Genomic DNA, 26,424 nt, shown 5'->3' with positions numbered 1-26,424 from the left:
AATGGAAGAAAACCCACAGGAAGGTAAACATCTAGAGAATGGTGATGAATAGGTTAAGGAAGTTGACTAGCTTCAGAATACATCAACACCTTAACTATAGTAGTATTTCATTTTAAAACTATAGTGTTTTAATGTGCTAGTAACAACCCAATCGAAGGAGCCGTGAAGGTGAATTAAGTTAATACTTTGTAAGAAGGAACTGAATCGCCTCAGCATCGATAAACAACCTTTTTCTTTTACACAGTAACACATGCTTTGAGGACTTATTTCTCTCTACTAGTTCAAAAACAGGCAGGAAAAGCACTAAGCTGACTGGTCACAGCCAGAAACAAAAGGATTTGGCAAGTTGCTGTCAACTTTGGCAAGCTGGATTATCGTGGAAGGGCAGTCAGCCACAGAAAAGTTGCTTGACCCTAGTCCACCAGCCCTTCACACCTGTAGAGGAGTTCGTTGGATACAACCACTTTTCTTTACCGTCTTAGAGCTGCATTCAGGCGAACAGATCAGAAACAGCTAGGTGGCCATGGCAGGCTAGGGGAAAGTTACGTCCCTCCTGTAGGCGTGAATTAGGTAATACTTCCCTGGCCTTTTTCACAGCGGCCATGCATCTTCTCCTGAGATAACTGGCCGAAGCTTCCTGACTTCTTTCCTGGCAAGACTCAGTCAGCTGTGCTGCAGGGACACAAGGAAGTGGCCACGGGGCTTTTTGTTTGCCCGTTCTGTCCTTGGTACTAGGCATTTCCTTGGGATGTCCTTCTTTGCATGAGGGTGTGATGAGCCACTCTGACAAGGGACTGTTCCTTATCATTTTGAAGAAATCAGCAACTCTAGGAGGAACCATTCATTGCCTTTGCTGTCTTAGCTTGTTCTGTTGCCTCTTCTGGAAGGACAGAGCCACATATTCAAGTAATCTGTATGCTTCTCAGATTCAGGTTCAGGGTCCACAGGCATACCATTGTTATTCTTTCCTTCTTTCTCCAGCTGCTATTTAGATACAGCTTCCCTCCCACAATTTTCATCACACACACTCTGCAAAGCTTGTACAGGGCTCGTTGGCTTCGCAGACCTCCTTGACTTTACGTGGGTCCTGGTGGTTCTGGACAAGCCAATCCTCAGTAATCATGCTGGGAGTGGACAAGGGTTTCTTGACCTCCATGTGGTCATTCAGGCACTTCAGAGTGCCCAGGTTTTCAATCTCCACCCCTCTGGGCTGGTTGCCCTGACAATTTGTACAGGAAATGGCCTTGACAAGCCAATCATTCATACTATAGGACTCCTGGAACACCTGAAGTAAGAGCTTACCACTGGTTTCCCAGCTGCCATTCCCAGGATTCTCCATCTTTTGGGATTCCTGGAGAATCACCAGCCAATCAGAAAAACCCATCTCATCTTGATCAAGAAACTCTCAATCTTCAACCTTTTCAGTATCCATGGGGCAAGAACTGGCAATAGAATAGCTATTATTACCCTTTTGGTAACTTGGGTTTTTAGGAACTTCTTGTTGCTGACTTTTGCAGAACCAGTTTTCCAAGCCCTTAGGTAACTCCAGACATTATGAAAGAAATTTCAAGCTCTGACAGAAGTCTGCCTGTTCTCCACGTCTGCTTTTGGGTGAATTGGTCCTGGAGATTGGTGCTGGGAGTGTAAGGGTCATCAGGACCCTTGGTAGGCTTGCTTCTGAGGAGCCATTCACTGAGAGGGACAGCTGTGGTGCTGGGTGTTGACTTCTGCTGTGGCAATGGGATTCAGCCTCTTTTTTTCCAAGAAGGGCCCAATATTTCATGAACTAGCATGAGAATCAAGTGCTCAGGGATGTGGATGGTCTTAAGGGACCCAAATGTGGTGATGGCCTGCCACAGAGTAGCTGTGTCTATTTCAAAGAGTAGGACGGTCAAATCTTCAGGGTTGAAGGTCAAACTGCCCAGTCTCTCTAGACACAGAGACTTCATTGGCTAGGCCTTTGTTTTGGCTGAACTCCAGTTGATGAGTAAGACAATTGAACTGGCCAGTAACCAGTGTTGGCCTTGCTGCTGAAGTGTCTCCTCTTCAAGCTGATAGATGAGATCTACCTGTTCATACAACCACATCCCACGGCTTTGAAGGCATTCCAAGTGATGGCTTACATTGATGTGAATCTGGGCTTTGATCTCTTGCAAGTTATCTTTAATTTGCTGTTCGGCCCGGAGAACACCAACAGCAAGCTCCATGTCCCTCAGTGCACTACACCACCTCAAAAGTGGTTCTCTCTACGGGGGCCACGCTGGCCCTGTGGAGTATTCATTCCACTCAGTGCTCCTGCTACAAGGGCAGTTCCAAGTGATCCAAGGGGACATTCAGTGGAGAGATGCCTTCTGACACAAGCCAAGGACCAAAAAAGTTGTCTCCATTTTTTAAATAAGAAAATACTGAGTTCCAAGTCTACTCTTTTAAAAGAATGTCTTCACTTTTATGAAAAGATTGAGGAAAGAGCCTGCATGCTGTGGCAGATTAAGTGAAAAAAATGATTTGATTAAAATGCACCTGTTCTCACCTGTCTGCCAAAATCTAATCCTATGAAATGGTGCTCTTCCAGCCCAGAGTGGACACTGCTCTTATTTTGGAAATAACACAAATGTAGTATTTCACACATGTGTCTTTTATTTTGGGACTCTTCTCAAAACCTCCTCTAGTAGAATATCATAATATTTTGAAAGTGGAGAAGTAACCAGAAGAAAAAAATGAATCAAATTATTTTATAATGCATGTTTATTTTCAGGAAATATTCATATTACATACAAGTATGTCCGGTATACATCAATCCCAAAATAATGTTAGGTGTAAAGTATGAGTCATTTAAAAAGTCTCTTGTAAGATTACAAATATACTTTTCTTATTATCTTAAACTATAGGTAACCTCTTATTTATAAAAGTAACCTAAATAATTTTAAAGACAGTGGGGCTTTGCATGTAATATTCTATAATGCTGCCATATGGACCCATAGTGCCGGTCTTTTTAGGGATATCCACCAACTGAACACCAATTAACTTGAGAATCAAAATAATTTGATGGCAAATGCAATAGAGGAATTTGAATCTTATTCTTTCTGACAAATATAAAGAACCCTGGGGTTTGCAAGCTTGTCCTGGGAAACCAGGAAAAACTACAAAGCTCATCCTGGGTACAGCCTCAGGTGGGCAGGGACGGGGGTGGTCTTTTAGACCCATCAGGTTAATTGGTGACCCAAGCTTGAATTAAGCTTTGGGAAGTTGTGTGCTGACTGTGATATTTGAACCATTGCCTCCCCTCTTGGGATTGCTCCACATCACCTCACCATGTCTAATAACTCTCCAAATAATAATGCAGAAAGATATTTCACCATTTACCATTTATGATACCATATATTTTTACTAGTTATTACATTTATTAGAGTCTGTTGTTGGTCCTTTGCTTCCCTGTGTACTGCTCTCTGAGGGCAAGTTCCTCCATTCTCCCGTCTTGGCAATCACGCACACGCAGATGACTCCTGGCTTTTCTTTACTAGCCCAGGCTGCTCCTTTACACAGGTAGACGTTTAACCAGCACAGGACACAGGCATCTCAAAACCAATATATTCAAGCCAGAACCCACTGTCTGCTTTCTTCAGTGTTCTCTTTCTCTTTTAGTAAAGTACAGTCTACCCCGTCACCCACACTAGGAAACGAGGGATTCTTGGCTCTTCCCCTTAGCCTCCATGTGCAGTAATTCATCAGGTCTCAATGTTTTTTAAGTCTGGCCTTTCATCTTCATCTCTTTCATTTTTTCAGCAAATGTTTAATAAGTGCCTACCATATGCAAGGCACTCTTCTAAAGCTGAGCTGACTTTGAACAACAAAACATAAAAAATATCTCCTGTCCTTCTGGAGCTTGTATTCTCATGGCTGGAGACAGAAAATAAGCAGTAAATACAATGCACTAATTATCAGGAGCTGATCTGTACTACAGACTAACAAAAATAGCATAGGATAATGAGAATCAGAAATGTAGAGAGGATTAAAACTTTAAGTGGGCTGGTCATTAGTTTACATTGATAAAGTAATATCTGAGCAAAGATTTAAAGAATGCATAAGAGTTAGTTGAGAAAATATGGAAGAAGAGTGTGCGGAGCGCAAGGGCTGCCAAGTCTGGGGGTGCGTGCTGGCTGGAACAGCAGCAAGACCAGGGAGCCTGCAGATCACGGCCTTAGTCCAGGTCACAGTTATACCTTCTAAACGTTCCTTTTCCAGTTTGTTCCTCTCTACTCTGTCTTTTACCAGCTTCCAAAGGGATTTCTCTGCAACTCAAATTGCCATGATTCTCTCCTCCTCACACCTTCCGATGGCTCCGCACAGACCACCAGGAGCAGTCAAACTCAGCTGGTGTCTAAAACTTTCCATGATCCACTTGTGTTTACTTCTGTGGGTATATCTCATTCTGCTTCCTATCCACTCGGTGTCAAACAATATCCAACTCTTTGTAGTTTCAAAGACACCACTTTTGGACTCCATTACTCTATGCTGTGACTTCTATGCGGACTTCCTCTCCCTCTTTCATCTGACTAAACAAATCTCATCACACTTCATCCCTTCTCCACCCTGGTACAACTAAAATACAGTACAGCTCTTTTTTCCTACCTCTGCACATCTTTATTGTTTCTCCTATTTACTATGTTATAAATACATTTTTATTAGGCCTTGTCTGAGCTCATTACAAATGAAGAATGTCTGCCTTGGGCAGAGTAGATGCCCAGTAAATATTGGTTGAATAGTTGAATGATTATTATCATATCTAAATTGCCATACAATGGAGAGATTTCAGTTGAACTTTCACATTTTTTTTTATAGTTTTAAGATAAAATTACAGTCTCTTTGCCTGCCTTGGACCTCAAAATATTACTCCACTTATATGGCTTTTCAAACTGTGTGTATGTAGTCATTTTTTAAACTGGGTTTCCACTATGCAAAAGGCATGCAGGCTTTATGCTTGAGGCATTCAGAGCTTAATTTCCATTTATAAGTGAAGCTCCTTTTTAATATAAGTTCAGTAAATTAATTGATTGATAAGGTCCTTGTTTGTCCCACAAACACACTTCTCATTCCAGTCTCCAAAACTCTGCTTTAGTATTCTCTTTCCTGGAGAACCTGTGTTGTTTTCCTCCTGGACTCCCTAAGGTCATCAGAATGAATATTTGCTGAAGAACTTGGGTGTCTAACGCTAGAGTGGGCTAAGGAAGTCTTTGAGTTATTTGTATTTGGAAATGGTTAATTAAAGCGTGAACAATTATTTCCCCATGCCAATTTGTAATTCACCTTTGTATAAAAAATAATGATCAAAACCAATTCTAGTTTCAAGATTCTAGCCAGAATCTTCAAAATAAAAGGAAGTAAATGAACACATCTTAATGAGGAAGGAAATCAATGACAACAAAATGGTCAGGTGGTTTTTTTTGTCTTATCATAGAAGATAACTTCATTTCTTTTCTGTTTTTCCCATCTGTTCAGCATTCTAAGGTTTAGCTTTCTTGTGACTAATTGCAACTGCTTTGCATCGATTCATTGTGATGCAAACCAAGTAACTACATAGGGATTTAATCTTGATTTGAAGCTGTTATAGTTATAGTCCCTCTTTTTTTCTCCTGACCTTCTCTCTGGCTAATAGAATACTCTACGTACCCTGATGTGCCGTAATTTCCTCAGGAACACCAGAGTCCTGGCATTAACAGCATGCAGAAAAACAATAAATCAGTGGAATATTGCAACACATTTCCCCAAGAGGAACATTAGTAGGTACAATAAACATGTAAAGACCCACTGACCTAGAATGCAATTAGCTAGTTGGCAACTGCCTGTGTTTGAGAAGCTAGTCCCTCTTTCAAATATTATTAGGGTTCTAACTGTTTTAGAAGAAGCTATGGGGATAATAATGAGAAAACTCTTCCCTAACAAGTGGACATTGGTAATATCTACTTGATTTTGTAGGAGGAAAACATTACAATCTTATATTTTCAGATATCAAATGTATCTGGAATGCCTTCTTATCACTTTCTAATCTTTGTCCAGAGAAATGCTCTTAATAAATACATGCTTTTATTAGTTGGTTAATATACCTTGAAGGGACTTTAAGACATAATTTTTTCTGTCTCTCGTGGTTTTAGGTAGATAACAGTGGACCCTTCTCAATAAAACAGCCTCATTCACTTAATCTGTTATGGATCTGAATGTCATACATAGGATTAGTTTCAGAAGTAAGCAGTCACCCAGATGGTGTGACTTGGAGCCATCCTTCTGCACCCTATGACAGCCCTAACTCCAACACTGGATGCCTGGAAATTTACCAAGGGAGGCAGTGTGACCCTGAAAGAAAAACAGGTGGCACAGTAATAGACTCTGGCATTGGTGCTTGGGTTACACTACTAGTCTCATAGTTTACTTTTTGCCTCACTTTTCCCATCTCACTTTTCCTGTAAAGGAGTATGATGATTCTTATTCCTTTGGGTTAAAGATAAAATGAAACAATACATACAACCTGCTTATAATTATACCTGGTCAAGAGTAAATACTTCAAAAATTTAATAATTTCTACTAACATAACATATTCATAATTTAGACTTGGTGTATCTGTACCCTGTCTCTAGTGGAGATGAAGCCTTAACTAATACGCAGCAAAGCATTAGTTTCTTACTCAATGAAAGAACAGACGGATGACCTTCAAAAACTGCACAGAGCTGTCAGTGCACTAAGAAAACAAAGAGGTGGTGTAATTAGCATTTTAAAGGGCAACGTGAAAACAGAAATGGTTTGTGTACAAAGGCGATGGCAGAAAAAGACCGAAGGGAAATTCAGTTATCACATTTCCAAGTGCCTTGCTTTATCACGTACTGGAGAATGAAATTCATGTCTACGTGGTGATTGAATGAAAGAAATTCCATAAGAGATTGCTCATGACACAGACCAAACTGAACAAACCCAGGCCAGTGAGCCAGCCCTGCACCGGAGGCTGAGGGAATTGCTAGCCTGGATACATGCTGACCAACCAGTGAAATGTGCCCAGGGGAACAGGGGAACATGCATCTCCGTGAGCCAAGGGAGCAGAAACATGGTAGGTTTAACATCTGGAGAAGCTGTTTGCTATGAACAAAACAAAAGTGAGGTTGGCAACATTCCCCTCCCTTTGATTTCCTGCCCAACCCCCAGCCCTGCATAATGTAGGTGAGGCCTGAAGTGGACAATAACGTCTGTAGGTGCCCAGCTCCACTATCAATACATCTGGGCAGTTCTAGAGCTATTTGCAGGGGGCAAAGCTTGGGGTGGGAGGATTGACGGTAAGCATGTCATCATCATTTCTTTCATTCCTGCTATCTCGTACACAAGAAAACACTGAAAAAAAACCATAATAGCTGCTCAGTGATTATTTTTAGGACAAAAATGAATAAAAGAAATCGTGCAAAAGGTTGCCTTTGAAATTTCCTGCAGAGATCTATGTGGGATGAGACGCAGCAGAGTGACTTAGACAGGTGGTCATGGCTCAGATTTCTCTGAAAATCCCTATCGAGTTCTACCTGGTGAGGCTGAAGCCACGACTTACTAAACAGGATGTCCATTGTGAGTCCACTGGCATCTCCACCTAAATCTGAAAAGATTCCAGATGCTATCTTAAGCCAACATGATTATCTTCCTTTCCAGGTGAATCAGAATAGACTTCAAAAAATGTCACAAACCCAGGGTAAGAGAGAATTTGCTAGTAAGGAACTACTCAAATATTTTATGTTATAAAATATTTAATAAGATGCTATTTTCAAAGGAATTCCTTTTGTTACTTGACTGAGTGCTACATATTAAAAATACCTTAAACAAACATACTGTCAAACTGTATATAAAATATATGTAATACAATTACATTAATCTGTTTTCTCATGCAAACCCAGAAAACTAACTCTTGTAATTATGTACCATAATATATATATATATATATATATATATGCACATCAAATTGCATTATGCTGATTTTATATATAATATTATATATATATGGATAACTGATCTCTCATTGAAATTGACTCGTCTCAGGAGGGAAATTCACTATAAAGTTGGTATCACTGACACTACATCAATTGTGTTGCAATGTATTGTTCATAAACAATACAGTTGAATAAAACAACTTCAACTTTTTGTCTTGTAGAAAGAAATGTTATCTAAGTATACTTTTCTGTAGACAAAGAGACAAGCGTTTTGTTGATTATTTTGTATGGGTGTCATCTAACAGCTATTTTCAGAAGCTAGTGATGCTTTTATTTTGAGGATCATGTCAGTCTTGGAATACATGGTTATCCTTAAAGTCTGTTTAGCATCTCTAAAACAAAACAAAAAACCCCCTACTTTTTGACCATTTAAATTGTTAAAATTAGAATTTTATCAAGAATGTTATGATCAAATAGAAGTACACATGTATATCAGTATACCTTTTAATAAGAAATAATATAAAAAATACAGCAGACTTAGATCTAGCCAAGATTTGGATATTTGGTATTTGTTTTCCTTGTTCAACTCCCACTAGCTCTTGAGTTTTCTAGGAAATTTGCAAAATCAAACATTCTGTATAAAAACACTTCTAACAGTGGACAACAAGAAAAAATTGCCCAGAAACCGAATCTGTTTTTTTTATTTTTATTGTTATTCAATTACAGTTGTATGCCTTTTCTCCCTATCCCTCCACCCCACCCCAGCTGATCCCACCTCCCTCCCCCACTTCCACCCTCCCCCTTAATTTTGTCCATGTGTCCTTTATAGTAGTTCCTGTAATCCCCTCTCCTCGCTGTCCCCTCCCCACTCCCCCCTGACTATTGTTAGATTGTTCTTAACTTCAGTGTCTCTGGTTATATTTTGTTTCCTTTTTTCTTCTGTTGATTATGTTCCAGTTAAAGGTGAGATCATATGGTATTTGTCCCTCACTGTCTGGCTTATTTCACTTAGCATAATGCTCTCCAGTTCCATTCATGCCATTGCAAAGGGTATAAGCTCCTTCTTTCTCTCTGCTGCGTAGAATTCCATTGTGTAAATATACCATAGTTTTTGAATCCACTCATTTGTTGATGGGCATTTAGGTTGCTTCCAGTACTTGGCTATTGTAAATTGTGCTGCTATGAACATTGGGGTGCATAGGTTCTTTTGGATTGGTGTTTCAGGGTTCTTAGGGTATAATCCCAGCAGCAGAATTGCTGGGTCAAAGGGCAGTTCCATTTTTAGTTTTCTGAGGAAATTCCATACTGTTTTCCACAGTGGCCTCACCAGTCTGCATTCCCACCAACAGTGCACTAGGGTTCCCTTTTCTCCACATCCTTTCCAACATTTGTTTGTTGATTTGTTTATGTTGGCCACGCAGCAACATCCTCACAGACATGTCCCCTAAAGCAAGGGACATAAAGGAAAGAATAAACAAATGGGACCTCATCAAAATAAAAAGCTTCTGCATGGCTAAAGAAAACAGCACCAAATTACAAAGAGAACCAACAGTATGGGAAAACATATTTGCCAATGATACCTCAGACAAGGGCCTGATCTCCAAAATATATAAAGAACTCACACGACTCCACTCCAGGAAGACAAACAACCCAATTAAAAAATAGGCAAAGGCCTTGAACAGACACTTCTCCAAGGAAGACATACAGAGGGCCCAGAGACATATGAAAAGATGCTCAGCATCACTAGCCATCAGAGAGATGCAAATTAAAACCACAATAAGGTACCATCTCACACCGGTTAGAGTGGCCAACATAAACAAATCCCAATCTGTATTTTAATTACGTTTAATTTCTTCCTTACTCTGCCCTTGATAGATATCTCTGAAACTTGGTGCATAAACTCCACATGTATTAAATACCCCTCCTTCACGGGTGTGCAGCTTTCTCTTCCTCTCTTCCTTTCTCCTTCCCTCTCTTCCTTTCCTTCTTTATCTCCTTCCTTTCCTCCTTGTTTTCACATATGTTCTAGCACTTTGTTAACTATTTTCAACCCTCAGGCTAGATCTGCAGCTTACACACCACTTATACCCCCCACTGCACACATTCCTACCCCTAAAGCAACCCCTTTCTCTGAGTTGAAAGGTTTATTTGTGACCATCTCAGGCAGTGTTTCCCCAAACACCAGATTATAAAAATTACCTAGGGATCTAATTAGTATACAGATATTCAAGATCAAAGAAAAACAAAACTTTAAATAAACTCCTTAGATCATTCTTTTGATTAGAAATTTTTGAGAAACACTAATGTAAACCCCCATCCCCCAGTGGATGCTATTTCTCCTCTGCCATTCTGACATGTGGCGTATAACACCAGCTACAGTAGAGTGATAAATACTTATTCAAGAGAAAGCCTCTCACTGTTTGCCCACTCTAATTAATAGAAGAGTCTTCTCGTATTTTTCTTAAATATATTTCCTATTCTGCAAGTTGCGGTTTTATCATGGCAATGTACTGCTATCATAAAAAAATAAATTATAGAAAAAACGAAAGTGCTGTAATATATATGATTTGACATGAGCAGACTTTTGCCAGCAGGAAAGCAATGAAAATGGGATCAAGTCTTACCAGCAAAAGAAATTAACCAACAGGAGCCTGACAATTGCAGGCCTATTTTAAGGGTGTGGTGATATGTTTTGAAGGTTATTAAACTGTAACCTCTTATTCATCTAGAAAGTTAAATGTTTCTCCTTGAGAAAAATCTTTAGAAAGGTTAAAAATTGTTACCTGTAAAAAGTGAGTTCATATAGTATTGATACTATTACATGATTTTTATAAAAAAAACCTTGGGTTTAAATTCCAACTAAGACACACTAATTTTGCCATTTTGGGTACATGATTTAACCCCTCTAGAATTAGTTTTCCATGTATACCATAAGGCAATTCTGACATAATTATAATACAGATTAAAGGTGATAATGTTCATAAATTGTTTAAGTCTACAAATATATGAATGTTGAGGAATTATACCAAGCTGGATATTGAAATGTGTCTGGTAGGATTCTATCTCCAATTAATTGAAAAATATTTTTAAAAAGCTCAACAGTTCATTGGCATGCACGTATGTAAAATTGTATGTCTCTGGAATTCACACCTAGGACTCTTGAAATGTTATTTCCTCAGCAGCAGATTTCTCTTTAGTTCCTTATTGGGTTTCATATATTAATTGGGATGCAAGAATAGAGATAAGGAAACCAGGAGGCGAAAAGAATTTATCTTAAAACCCAAGTTAGATAACCCTTCTGTATCCTGGCCATTGGAGATAATGAAACTATAGGGAAAAAGAATGCTTTGTGATTTAAAAGACAGTGTAGGAAACTGGATGAATGAATGAAGCACCTGAAGTCATCTGTAATACATCCTATTATAGGGAATGCATTCAGAGCAACTGTTTCATTATTTTATTGCATTTTTTCTGTGTTTTTATTTTATGGAACAAATCTTTATTTTTAGGACAAAAATTAAATGTTTGGTTTCATCTTTAAACACAATACATATGCATATGTGTGTGTATGTGTGTCCAGAAAGTATCCAGCCATGCACTATGAAAACTAGAGACATTTATTGAAAAAGACACAAGGTACAAGAAACATTGTATGTAAGACAATGATGCCTCATCCCCCTGTAAAGTAGGAACCTTGGGACCTCACACAGTTCTCCCAATTGCCATCAGCTGCCCCGTCATATTTTCCTGAATCTCATCGATGACCTAAAAAATCTCTTCCCTTTCAAAGGTGATTTTAGTTTTGGGAAAAGCCAGAATTTTCAGAGCGCCAAGTCTGGGTTATAGTGGGGCTGAGTCACCTTCGTGATTTGATTTTTTGCCAAAAAACTCTCCATGAGATATGATGCATGAGTGAGCGAATTGTTGTAATAAAGCCTCCAATCACCAGTTGCCCATAGTTGCGGCCTTCTGCATCATCCGAATAGTTTCCACAGAGGAATGTTCAAGCTTAATACAAAATTTGAAGCAGATTCGTTGCTCTACTTGCTCAGTCATTTTGAATGTGACAGCACACAGTATGCATGCTCACATGAGGATGTCTACCACCCCCTCTGACTAGTACAGTGAGGTCATCGTTGTTCACACATGTGCATTCCAGTCCACTGTCCTTGGCTGCCAGGTTACATCGATGTCAAACAAACCATTCTCATTATATTAATAATACTTGGACTTTTTTCAGACAGACCTCGTATATTCAGGACCATACTTTAGTGTTTAAGTTTTTAATGGGAGGGAAATAATGGGGCCCAGAAAAAAATTAAGTGCTAATTCTGACATTATCCAAATGTTTATTCCTGATAAAGACAAAATGTACATACTTGGAATATCAAAGGGAATATTTTGTCAAGTACATGATTATCTAACCATCATGTTGAATACCTGAAAGTAATACAAAATAATATTGAATACAAAGTGTAATTGAAAAAAAAATTTAAGGAAAAGAACATTCAAACATCATTTGTCTTATCTTAAAATTAGGGAGTGCTGTTAACGATCACCGAAACATGCATCTAATTTCAACCTTGAACTGATTTGCAAAATGCGTTTTTATTTAAAGAAACTATTAAAAATATAAACAAATAATTTGAATACCAACCAAAAACAAAAGCACACAAATTAGAATGGATATGTTAATTAGGTTAAATATTCATCCAAGAAAATGACAAAAAGTACATTAGATGAACTTTCTAATTTAATATCAGAATATATATGACATTAAAATTTTAAATGTTATTTCATTACTATTGTTTTAGATAGAATATTTTTATTTTCAACTTAATATCAACATTTTGTATTTAGTGAAACAAAGACAAATTTGATGGTGGTTCAAATCCATTTTGGCTTTTATAATATAGTTCTCAATAGAGAAGTTTTAAGTCTAAATTATTTATCTAATTTTAGGCATGCCACTTAATATAGGTGAAAGGGCTGAAAAACTATGAAGAGACTCAAATTAATTTTCTGACCAATTTCTATTCAACATGCCACCAAAGGAAAGAGGGCAACTCAAAATTTAATGTGCTTATTCAACAAACACACTTTTCCTGAGTTTCCCATACATTCCAGGAAAGACTAATGTATAGCAGAATGTCTGTGTAAGTGTTGTAAAAGAGATACAAACAAATTACTTCTGTTAGAAAAGAAAATCAGATTAATTCCAAGTATAAATCTCAAGAGAGTGACTAATGAATGTATTCACCAATGAATACCTAGGTGACTTAACAAAGTCACTGTGTTCAAACGAGTTCTTAGGGATATAGGTCATGTGTTGATGTTTTTCCTTAGTTAATTTCAGGATCTATATAAATAATATAATTAAAATGTCCAAGTCAACTACTAGAGAATCACTTCAAAGCAATTTTATGTTTCAAAACTATTTCAACTTTTTGGTTAGGCTGTAATATAAATAAAATTTTGCCTAATTAAATTTTGTGAAAGAGGTGCCAATATCCTTATTTATTAAATTACTAAATTTGTATATTATTGATTGGTTTGGCTTTTCTTGTTGTTTTTTAATTGTCCACAAATATCTTTATAAACTTATAAAAATCAAATCTTATTGAGTTATGTGTTGTCATTAGTAAGCAAAATGCTCTATTTCACATTTAAGTGATGATTTTATAATTTCACTCTTTACTGTGTGAATTGAAGCCACTTTCCTATGAATTTGTCTCTATACTCTGTAAGAATGATCTGGATTGAAAAGCACTAGAAGACTTGTACTTGTTATTAATTTGCCATTCAAAATTTTAATTCCACAAAATGACTTGAGTGTCTATTTTACCCAAGTTTTGTTTATAATGAAAATTCAGCTACTTACCATCTCCAAAAAATGGACAAAGATAAGATTTCATTTTTATTTTCTTGTCACTAAACACATATTGATTCATTTTTGAACTTTCCTAAATGAACTCTGATATTACCAATCTATATTTAGATACTTCTGCTGATTCAGTCTTTTGCCTCTGTTATAAAACATAGAAGAGGAACTTCTTATTTGTATTTCAATATGTCATCTTTTAAGTTGATTTTCACAATTTCTTTTCTTAAATTTCTGGAGCAGTCTCTGGTGACGTGCCACTACCTAAAGCACTTAAAGTCTCCATTTCTTTTGCTCTTGACATCATGTTTCATACAGCTCAAGTGTGACAACCCCAGATCCAAAAGCTGACTTCTGAAAGAGGGATTTACTTTACATGTTTGTAATTTTAAAATTAATTTTATGAATATTTATTGAACATGTATTACATGCAGTATGCTTTTAACATCTTTCATTTCATTGTTCTTTTCAGAAAATGACAGTCACATTTGTTCTTCAATTACTCTTACTTGTTGCTCAAATGGCAGGTCATAAAGAAATAATGGGAAGCACAGTGAGATAAAAAGTGTAATAAGTACAAAGAGAAAGTTAATTTTTGACACTTTCCATTTTGAAATTCCGTAGAAGTGGTGTGTCACTGTGTTCAATCATTTTTCTTCTAAAATGTCTCTTTGATTTTCCTTTTCTTCCCAGTTCTGTCTACTGAGACGGAAGCCTGTACCTTCCCCACTTCGTGCTTGAAATACTGCAACGGCTCTTTAACTAATTAGCCGGCCCCTGTTCATCTCGTCTCTGATTCACCTTGTCCCCGTAATAGTCCTTCTGAAACGCTGCTATTATGTCACTCTTCAGCTCAGGAAACTCCTATACCCTATTGCCTTTGGCATGAACACCAAATTCTCCTGCCTGGCATCAAAGTTAACTCATAATTTGGTGCCATTGTGCTAGTGAGACTTTATCTTCTACTTTTTCCCAGTCCACATGCTCTTGTCCCTGCCACACTGGTCGACTCACTTCCATCCCCACACACTCTGCTTCTTGCCAAGTATGCTTTCCAAGTATGATCGCATTTCTCAGAATGGTTCTTGTCCTCCCCTGAACCTAGCCTTCCATTAATCCACTCTGTAAAGTCAAAATTGAACCCCACTTATTAAACAGTTCTAACACATCCTGAAGTTCATTCATTTTCTGAACTTCAGTAACATTATCAGAATCTGACTTACTCAATTTCTCATAAAAGAGGCACAAGAATCAAATTCAGATAACATGGGTACTCGTTCACTATTGAGTGTTGAAACCATTTCAACCTGCCTTACTCACTTTATATTCTATGGATATCACAGTTATTACTACTGTGTTGGTTTATATTTCTTTTTCTCTGTGCTATTCAGGAAGCCCCTGGGAAGCAAACAAGTGTTTTTTCTTTACTTTCCATTCTCAGTGCACCTGGAATGACACCTGACACATAGTGATTTCTCAATGCATGTGTGAAGATTTAAAAACTGCCATGAAAACCTTCTGATCCAGGGATCATCTGTAAAATAGAAATAATTATTCCTGCCCTACTTAGCTCACAAGATTTTATTGAGTAGAGAATAATGCTGGAAAATACCTTGTAATTATAAGCAGTATAGAAATATTATATGAGTATATGATTTTTCTCTATATATAGTAATATTTTACTTTTTTAAAAAGATTTATTTTTCAGAGAGAGGTGAAGGGAAGGAGGAAGAGAAACATCAATGTGTGGTTGCCCCTCATGTGCCCCCTACTGGGGACCTGGCCCGCAACCCAGGCATGTGCCCTGACTGGGAATCGAACCAGCAACCCTTTGGTTTGCAGTCCCATGTTCAATCCACTGAACTACACTAGCCAGGGCTAATATTTTACTTTTACACTCTTTGAATCTAGAAACTATTTTACATGTACACACTCAGATGCTAACACACTATTTACTCATGACATAACTTTAGGGAAATTCACACAGATTTGTTGATTATATATAAATAATATAAGAATAAAATTCACCTATTTTTACATTACTAATCTATTTGTCTCCCATACTTCATGATGCCTAAAAATCTTCATGGTGACTGGAGAAATCTTGGACTGATCCTCTCTGAACTATTACGCTCAAGGGAAATGCATTTCCCTTATATTTTTGGCTCTCTTCCTCACTTAGCATCCTATACCAAAGTTGACTCCTCAAAACCAAGCCTGACTGCTACCCCACCTTATAACAAAAGACTTTAGTTTTAAGGGTAGGGTAGGCAATTCACCCAAGCTATGGTCCAGTAGGAACAATTAATAGCACATCTTTTGGTATCTCATCCAATGGGGGAAAATAATGAGTATCCAAAACCACTTCTTTTATTGTTCAACACAGCTAACACTCATGCCTCTTTTATGCTTAGTGTTAGGTGCCGAACTGAAAGGCAGAATATTGATTAGCATGGATTGAGGTAGACTAACTTTAATTCCTCCGAGAAGCAGTCTATCTTCAACAGTATCCATCATCATGAAGGCTTTTCCGAATCATTTAAGAGAGAGTGTTTTTATTTAATAAAGTTTGAATTGCGTGTATTATTTACTTTGTGAAAATAGCCCGTGCTACATATCTCTTTGTGTATCGAAAAGACTATGTACAAAATACCATAGTAAATGTTCGAAGACAAGGAAGGAGAGAAGTCCTGGGCTTTGCATTTAGCTGATTTTCTTTATATATCCAGTTCAGACCTCAATGGGAAAAAACCTTTTCTATTTTTTCTCCCAATTAATGTTGCCCTCCAAAACCTTTCTACCTCTTGGTTTCCCAGAGGTGCAGTTTGGTTTCCATTGATTGACATGGTGTATACAACTGAGTGAATATAGAAGCAATTCATCTTTCCTTCTTTTAACCTCAGCAAGGTCTGACATACCTGCTAGGGAAGATTGCATTGTGTGAGAATAGCTTCTACACTCCTGGGTCCATGGAATATATACAGAACATTTTATGGATGCAGACACAGGCTAAAAATATATACATATATAGGTAGATAAGTAAATAAGAAAAGATAGGCTTAGAGACAGATGTATACTACATTGTGTAACTTAAACTATCACTAATATTGACTTGGAACTAGGGATATCTAACATTTCAGATGTTTCCATGGCTGTTGGGGATAAAATAATAGTTCATCTGGCAAAATCCCATAAACTTAATTATTTGTAGAAATATGTTATATGGATATTTTCATATATATACATATATATAAAATACTAATGTTAAGTCAGCACATTTACTTAGATATCTCATACCTCAAACACTCTGGATCAATAAGAGCTTACACTTTGCTCATTATATGTCCTCGATCGATAGTATTGATTCTAAACTTTGAAATTTTCCTTCTGACAGAACTATCTGACTTTCCACCCTTTCCATTCCTTCCTTAACAGCTAACTTGAAGTTTGTTCTCCGTGTGAGGTCTCAACCTTGAACTGTCCTTACGCTGCTGGTGCACTCACATGGGCCTGACTTGATTTTCCTTCTTATTAACTTAGGTTCTGAGACCATAGAAAACCTCCTTAGTGGTCATCTCATTAATACCAGAAAACACTTGGCCTGTTGGACTCTTGCTATCTGTATTCCAATAAAGCCAACTCTGAGGAGGCCTTTCAGTCCTTTTTTCTAGTTTTAGACAACTTAGCATTACTGGGGAAGGTAGGTAAATGGTGCTAATTTCACTACAGATGCCTAATCCTGCTGCTCTCTCCTGACTACTCTGAAATGGTTTTTGTATCCTGATTCAGTATTGCAACACCCTGAAAAGAGATTGCAACTCTCTGTTTCTATTCTAATGTATTTCCTTCTTAGGTTAAAACCCTCATCTCTCATTTAACTATGTGTATTAATACTATCTCAAATGATCTGAGTCAACTGTTCTCTGTGTAAAGAGCTCACCTCTGTATCTGGCCTCTTGCTCTCCATTCCTCTCTCAAAGAAAAGAAAAAAAAACATAATGCTTCCATTTTTAGTGCTTAATTATCTATCTGGACTTTGACATTAGCCTTCTCTTCCTTTCTTGAAAACTTGCTCCATTAAGTTATCACCATGTTCTGTGTTCTTCCCTTCTTTCTTGCATTTGCTCTGCCTCTAACGTGCTTAAAGTTTTCCTTTGGAAAAAGCCTATCCTCACACCAACAGTCTCTCAAGGTCTCACTTTGTCTTGTCCTCTTGATACTAAGGCTTTGAAAGAGCAGCTGTAGTGTTTTCCTCATAATTGAGTCATGTTTTCACTTCTTGCTGAGTACCTTCCACTAGAAATACCTGATGCCCAGCCAGTCCGTCTTTTCCCAGTCGTCACATTCATTGACTTCTCTTTCATATTTGACCATTGCAATCACCCTTATTTCTTGAAATCTATTTACTCTTGCTTCTGCATCATATTTTTTAATTCTGTGGTCATCCTACTATTGTTTCTACAGAAAAATGAGAACTAGAGTAAATGATACTCAAATTTACTAAGTTTATAAGCCATTTTGGTTTAGGTATCTTAATGTGCTCTAAGAACCATTATCTCCTCTTAGTTCTCAATAGTAACCACTCCCCCAAGAATCTATGCTCACCTCCTACCTCTTAGCCTCCCAGATCACATATGTACTTGCCACTGGCTCCTTACTTTTACTTAAATATCCTAAAACAACAAGCATAACTAAAGCAAAACTTATCATTTCTATAGCCCTTGTCTCCAAATGAATTTCTTCCTCTTAATTTTTTTATTTTAGTTTTTATTTACAGTATAATAATTCTCTATGTATTTCACAACCTGAAATCTAAGAGTATTCCTTGATTTTGCTCTTTCCTTACTTTTCAACATTGGGTTTCAAATTCTTTGTTTCTTTTCTTTTCTTTTTTGGTGACTTCCTTTTAAGCTTTCCCCTTTCCCATTCCCACTGCTATTTTGTTGGATTTAGTCCTCATATTCCTTTACTTGAACTGTAGCCAAATTTTTTTAAATGATGTCCCTGCACTTACTATTCTTTGTGCATAACTTAAAAGTTCTTCTGTGGATTTCCCATAGGTAGCAAGCTATTTTTTAAGCTACGTCTAATTTTCTTAAAATCTGGAAGAAATGTACCATTCTACTTCATTTCCTGTTATTTGTCTAAACCATACTTTAAATCTATAGCCTGTTACTCATTTTCTTTGACCAAACCCCGTAAGTTTTTGTGTCCATTTTTCTTTACTATTTTTCTTCTGCCTGAAATGCCTTCCTCCAAAACATCTTTCAAAAGGTGCTTCCTTTGAAGCATAGGTGCTTCCTTCAGAATAAATTTATATGCTAGCCTTTCAATGATGCTTAACTCCAGTCAAAAATTCGTTCTTTCTTTTAAAAATTAAATATAATTGATATATAAAATTCTATAAATTTCAGATGTACAATGTGTTGTTCAAAACATTTGTAAATGTTTTATAAATGTTGCAATATGGTTAATCTCTATAGCATTAGCTAACATTTCTATCACATCATGTAATTATAGTTTCTTTTTTGTGGTGAGAACAGTTAAGATCTAGTCTCTTAGCAACTTTGAAGTTTATAACACTGTGCCATTGGACTGTGATCATTGCTATGCAGTGTGTTAGATCTCTAGGACTTACTCATCTGCTAGTTGCTGGTCTGTACCCCAAAACAGCGTCTCCCCGATTCCCTCACCCTCCAGCCCCTGGAAACCACCATTCTACTCTCTATTCCTATGAGTTCAGTTTACAAAATGCTATGTGTCAACATGAGTGAAATTACCGCTTGTGAAAGACTACCGCATATCTCCTGTTAAATAATTTCCCTGAGTCTCAAGCCCTGGTGTAGGCCTTGTTCAATCCCTGATGTCTTCTTTCTTGTTTCAAGGAAGTCTATTTACAAGGAGATTGGAAGCCAAAGTATTTGGTTTCTACCTACACAGTCCTGCAGGTATACACGATGAACTGAAGCTGCCCTTCGAGTACTGCACACTCTTAATGAAACTATCTACTTCTACTCCATGTCAAGGGTTGGCTTGAAAGGTTTTCTGGGCTAATAGATTAAATTACTCTTAAGGCCAAAGGGCTGTGGTATGAAATTACAGCTGATGAAAAGAAGAAATAAATTATTAAGAGGATATGAAGGTAATAAATCTTCCTTTACAAGCAACACATGAAGTGCTATTTTATTGCTGAGAGTGAAATATTAGTATCGCGTTTTCCTGAAGGGGCACCGGCGCCTAACCCAGAACTCTCCATAATGATAGAAATATGGCAGTTAATGTCCATTGGCCCAATTCTGTGCACTTAGGTGAAATATCCTTAACGGTGCACCTCTTGGTGTTTTTTCTCAGGCACTTGATAACTTCAATGAGTATAAGGAAAGTAATTGGGTAGAGTCAACAGTTTTAAATGCTGTTCTGTAGAGTGCTGAACTTCACGAAGATTGCAATTTCATCAAATAGCTGTTCTATAGCGCTTAGCTTAATGTTGGAGAAGAAAACCAAGTTTATGAGATTCCCGAGAGCAAGAACTTGGCCTTGTTCATCACACTACTTTTAGACCCTTGCTGGAATATAGAAAGTATGACTACAGATTTACTGAATAAATTAAGCTAGAAAAATCAATCCATAGTCAACTTGCAAGTAGTATAATTTGGATATGCTAACATTACAGTGATGTTTTCTAAACATTGTGTAAATTCAGGTTAAGTTTCATTAGAAGGCATTGCCTTGTGTTCATTTAATAAAGTTGTAAATACTCTTCTTTGAACATCTATTTTTCCAGTGAAATCACAAGAAATGTGACTTGTTTAAGGCATAAAGAATGTTGTGTGGCATCATACTTTTAACTCTCCACTTTATTTAATGAGTGAATGCCATTCTTTTCTTTTTTAAAATATACAAGGGGTCCCCCCAAATGGGTTATCTTCTGGAGGGCGGGCCCCTTGTAGTACACCCACTAGGTGAGTATTCTGGGAGCCCATCTGTATCAGTGCACCAGCTGGTGGTGTTGTGATAGATTGCACTTGGCTTCAGTGAATTTTTTTGTGGAGACTCAACGGTTTACCCACTTGACGATGGGCGATTTACAAGCATACTTACCCAACCTGTGCTGAGTGTTTAGCAGTTTTTGACCAAAAATAGCGTGATCCTGTGCCCCACCCTCCCTACGTACCTGATCTTCTCAGAGAGACTTTTTTTTTGTTTCCCTGGATGAAAAAAGTCCTCAAAGGGAAACGTTTTGCCAGTGTGGAAGAGGCAAAACAAAAAAATGGCAGAAGCACCAAAAGGCATCAAAACTGACTAGTTCAAAAAATGTTTTGAGCAGTGGAAAAAATCATCTCGATAAATGTGTTGCATCAAATGGAAGGTACTTGGAAGGTGACTGAAGTTTAAACATGTAAGAATAAGTGAACAATTTTTATAAATAAATTCCATGTTTTTTGGGTTCCCCTCATAAATTAGTTCTGTCTTTAAAGTGGTGGACACTGTAAGGTAAAGCAAGTTAGAAATAACCTTATTATTCATGATTTAAAAAACAACAGGACAACATTAAATTGTCAATACTTTCAGATGTGCTAAAAATTAAAATAATTCAATTTCCCTAAGCAAGTATTTGCTACAAAGTACTATGAAGTATGCTCACTTTTATTCTAATTCTGACATTTGAAATGTCAGGTTCAATTCATATATTTGTGTGTATGGACATGGACTTTTTTAATATTCTTCGGGTTAGATTAAAAATACCAAGTGAAATAAGGTTCATTGTAGAACATGCACAAAACCATCTTTCCTGTTCTGTGGCTCTCAGAATAAGATCTAAAAGCCTTTCTGTGTGATGGTTTGACTCCCCCAGAAGTTAGGAAAATGTTCTAAAGTCTGGACAATATTTAAATCAAAAAACTCTAAATGTCACTAAATATGTACTCAAGATTTGGTAGTTCCCAAATGCCAACCTAAGGACTGGTTAGTTCCAAATTACCTGAGAAATTTTTTTAATCCATGTTTGAAATCCATGTTATATTTTCTAACTTGACAGGAATCTGTTGCAGGAAATGTAAGAATGTAAAAAAAAAAAAAATTCCTCACCAAACCACTGTTCACTATCCCATGCTTCCAATTTTTCGCACTTGCTTTTTGGCAATCACCTCCCAGGCTGACATCTCAGAAATACTCACTATTATCATTTCTCACTGTGCAACAGAAGCAGAAGCCTGCTCCCTAGATGAGCTCAGTGAAAATGTACCTAGGAAATATATTAGAATCTAATTTCCATAAATCAATGCTCTAGAGTACAGTTTCAATACTGTAAGGTTCCTGCCAAATGGACATCTCATCCTCCTGTATGCCATTTGCACAGTTTAGTCTCAGGTTGAAAGTTGTTCCAGAATAGTCGAAGTTAACAAAAAGTGCATTTCGACAGATGGAGGCTGGCACTGACCAACCAGGTTGACAAAATGAGAGCTGACTGGGCGATGGAATCCTGGGGAAGAGGGTTGGAGTGGATGGAGATGCTTGGGGTGAGGGTGGGGGCCTTAGAAACAGCAGCAGGAGCATAAAGATGCATCCTAGTGTGAGATGGGCCAAAGGTCCATGTTGCTCTCCATCATTTCTGCAGGAATCTCTTCTCTTCTTCATTACAAATAAAGAGGTTTATCATGTAACATTTATTTGAACATTCAACCATAATTTATTCAATAGTTACAGTAGATAGACAAGCACACATACAACTAATTAAAATACAAGGAAGGGTGTAATTTTTAAAAGGCTGCATTGCTGATGTGTGCAGTTGAAGACTGTATGTAGGAGGAAGCTTTTGAGCTGAGTGGGTGAAATTTTGACAGTTTGAAGTTAGGAAAAGGGCAAGAAGCAAGGAAGTGGGGAAATGGACATTGCTGTAAGAAAAAGATGTGTGGTTTTGTATGCCAAAAGTGAATCGTGGTTTGGTAGGGTCATCATGTGAAAAATAAGGCCAGAGAGAGAGAATCACGAATCAGGCTACAATTTTGCCTTTCATTCCGTGGGCCATGGCAAACCATGTGAAATGGTTGGTAAGAATACGCCATAATCTGATGTGTGCTCTAGGAAAACCTAAGAAAGGGCCCACAAAACAGTTCAAAAGCAAATACAGCAGCCTGCGTAAGACAGCTCACAGCAAATCAACCAGAGTCCACCAAACACACGGTAGTGCCTGCGTGTAGGTGTGCGACGAAGAGCTGAATGAGGGTCGACCTGAAACACAGACATGATGAACAGGAAAAAAAATGGGACTAATTGGAAAGGCATTGCAGAGATAAAAGAACAGTGCCTTTCTTTTTTGAACAACTTTATTGAGATATAATTTCATACCATAAAGTTCATCCACTTAAAGTGTGCAGTTCAATGGGTTTTAGTATATAGACTGAGTTGTGCTTCCATCACCATAATCTAATTTTAGAACATTTGAATTGTCCAAAAAAGAAACCTTGTAGCCCTTAGTAGTCACTCTACCTCCCCCTCCCCTTCTCCCAGCATAAGCAACAGCTAACGAATCCATCATTTGTCTTGCTATATTTTCTATGGAACTCTAAGTTACTAGGCCCTAGGGGAAAGAGTTGGTTTTTAATACATAATACCTAATAACAAACATTTGTGTAAAACAATATTTCTGCTTACTATTTTTCTTTCAACTTCTATCTTTCCCTTTCCCCTCCCAAGAACCTATGCACAGTCAGCACAGGTATTTCTAGGGAATGATACTCTTACCTTTTACTTCCGTTGTCCTTGTAGAGGCAAGGAGCCCCAGATACATTGCAGAGGCCGGCAGAAACAAGTAATCCAGTAGAAGAATAATCCATGTTTGTGGGAATAAAGTGATGCCAGAAGCAGACAGCTCCTCTGACTTTTTCCACTGCTTTCCTTGGGGGAGCTGCACTCTTGAGTTCTGTAAGGAGACAATGTCACCCTGTCTACCGCCAGGGCTGGCTCTGGAGGCCCTGTGTTCACATCAGCCTGTGAGACACACCTAGCATGAGGTCTAGATGACTCAGTCCAGACAAAGCTATGCCTGGAATAAAGAAAAAGTCTTCCTTCAAGAGTACGAAAGACATAAGATTCTGCCAAAATTCCCAGTTGAAATTGAATATACAAAGGATTCACGCCAATTAATCCTCCTCTCTTCCCAAGAAGGCGCAGCTTCTCAGGGGCTATCTTCCCTTTCCTAATTCTTGCTTGATCCTAAGATTTTATGGAGCTCCATAAACCTGGAAACATCTGTATAGTTTGTGATCATAATGATTTTGAGGTAGCAAGAACAAAATTATAAACACTATTTTTACAAATGAGGAAATTCCTTAAGTGATTCACACAGTAGCTTAGCAATATTTCTCTACTATATTCCATATGACTTTATCAGGTAACTCAAGCTTCTCTCAGTCCTCAAAGATGATATTTTCAGGATTGTTTTAAGGATTAAAAATAAGACAATGAATAGAAACTTAGTTTGGAAATGATTAAGTGATACATGGTGGAAATTGGTGTTTCTGTACTAACTAGTCCAGATTGCCTTGGGCGAGCAGGAGAATCCATACTTAGTACTTTGAACATTCCTGGAGCCTGAAGCTTTCTCATACATGGAGCATCACACATCTGACTGGGCCGTGGGTGTCTGTCAGCTGGGATGGTTCCTTCTAAGTCACTCCACCAGCACGTCAGAGTCATTTCAGTCGTTTGACACTTGGTTCCAGATTTCCGCCTGCTGAAGAAGGCGATGCGATCCTAACGTCACCCTTCCGGTTCTCTGTGTGAGCCTCGAGCTGTCATTCAGTGAGTCCCTATGTACGGACGGTCCTCTTATCTGTTGCAGAGGTGAAGGGTTTTGAAGAAGAAGATTTTATATTTTTTGGCTTTACTATCTGATTTCTAACAGCCATCAGAAATAAGTGATTTCATATTCACCCACCTTTTATAACTATTAGTTGGTGAAAACACCTCTTTTGATGTTTAGGTGGCTTGCAAGGAGGCACTTAACCATGGCAACTTCTAAATTTAGTCATTTCAGGCCCCTCCAAAAATGCATATCCAATAATGGTTTATCTTCTTCCCAGGGTTTGGAAGCCTCGTTGCCAAGAGCATTTAGTCATGTTCCCAAGGGAACAACCTATTTGCAGAAGAGCAGGTTTTTAAAGAATATTATATTTTATTTTATTTCTTACTTGCCTCTTCAGCGTGGTTTCTTTGTAAGGCCATGTGCACTCCTGATATTTTCCCTATGGATTTATTTACCATATTTTTCGGACTATAAAACACACCCCCACCCCCAAATTGGGGAGGAAAGTGGGGTGCATCTTATAGTCTGAATGTAGCTCACCTGGCTCGCTACAGGATTTCTGCTTTAAAGGATGTTATTAAATATTTTACCACATTTTTTGCTTCAAAAATTTTTTTTCCTATTTTCCTCCTCTAAAACCTAGGTGCGTCTTATGATCTGAAAAATGTGATACTTACTTCTTTGATACCTGAAATTCCCTTTCCTTTTACTTTGTCAATACAGATCTCCTGCCCTCTCCCAGGTCTATATTGAGATACCTAACAGAAGTTCCCTTCTGATCAACCATATGCCAAATTAAATATGCTGTTTTTGCTTTGGGGCTCTCTTTAAGAAATCAGAATTTTAGAGATCAAGAGATTTGGATGTTTTTTTTTTTTTTCTGTTATAAACCAGAGCAGTGCTGATGGAATCCCATGTCTCCAAATTTAAGTAAAATAGCACAGCTTTTTATTTCCTACAGTTGATTAAAGAGAAATATTGAAAGAAATGGTAGTTTACATGTTTGAGTATCCTGAAGTATTTACATTTTAGGTAATTTTTTAAAGAACTAAAGAACAAAATTTACTAATTACAAAGGGGTAATATACAAGCTATTCGTTTTATAATAAGCAAGTAAGCACAATTTATTACAAATTTATTCTTCAGTCTTAGACTACTCGCAAAATGGAAACTCGAGCTTAGTAGCATATGTTTAGGAATAAACCAATGACTGGGAAAATATCCAAAAAAAAAAGAGAGTGTTCCCAGCTTAGAAGTTTTGCTCTCTATTTCTAATTCCAGGTGGTCTGGCCAACTCTCATTTTCAGGAAGAGATGGAAATGAAAACTGAAATGAAAAGAAATAAGCATCTTAATGCATGTATTGAAACACTGAAATTGTCAAAATTTGGTAATGATGGCGTCACAGGGACAGAGAATCTGTTTGCCAAAAACATCATATATTACCTAGATGACAAGGTTCCTGAAAGTCCTATTTTATGCTCTTTCAGCAGTAATCCCCAACAGCACATCTGCTCACACACAGAAAATGCAGCTCTTTGCTGGCTGTTTATCTGCCATGCATCCGTAACTCTTGGTGAAAATAAGAACACATTTGGGTGTCTTTTAGCCTTCGGTGCATAAGTCCCTGTCTCTCTCACACACACACACACACACACACACACACACACACTCACTCACTCACTCACACACACTCATAGCAAGACAAGGTCATTATCCTCCAAAGGTTAAAACTAAAGTTAAAATATCCATATAAATATAAGTATAGGTTCTGCTTTGATCCAC

At 37.6% G+C, this 26,424-nt stretch overlaps 1 pseudogene; it reads right to left on the bottom strand.

The window, feature by feature from the left end:
• Positions 1-388: 388 nt before the first annotated feature.
• LOC112306673 (nuclear receptor coactivator 4 pseudogene) lies at positions 389-23,669 on the bottom strand (annotated as a pseudogene).
• Between the last annotated feature and the right edge of the window lie 2,755 nt (positions 23,670-26,424).

This window comes from Desmodus rotundus, chromosome 13, assembly GCF_022682495.2.
Source record: "Desmodus rotundus isolate HL8 chromosome 13, HLdesRot8A.1, whole genome shotgun sequence".
Taxonomy (NCBI): Eukaryota; Metazoa; Chordata; class Mammalia; order Chiroptera; family Phyllostomidae; genus Desmodus; species Desmodus rotundus.
Note: the sequence above shows the minus strand (reverse complement) of the source record. Positions and strands in the feature narration are given on the sequence as shown.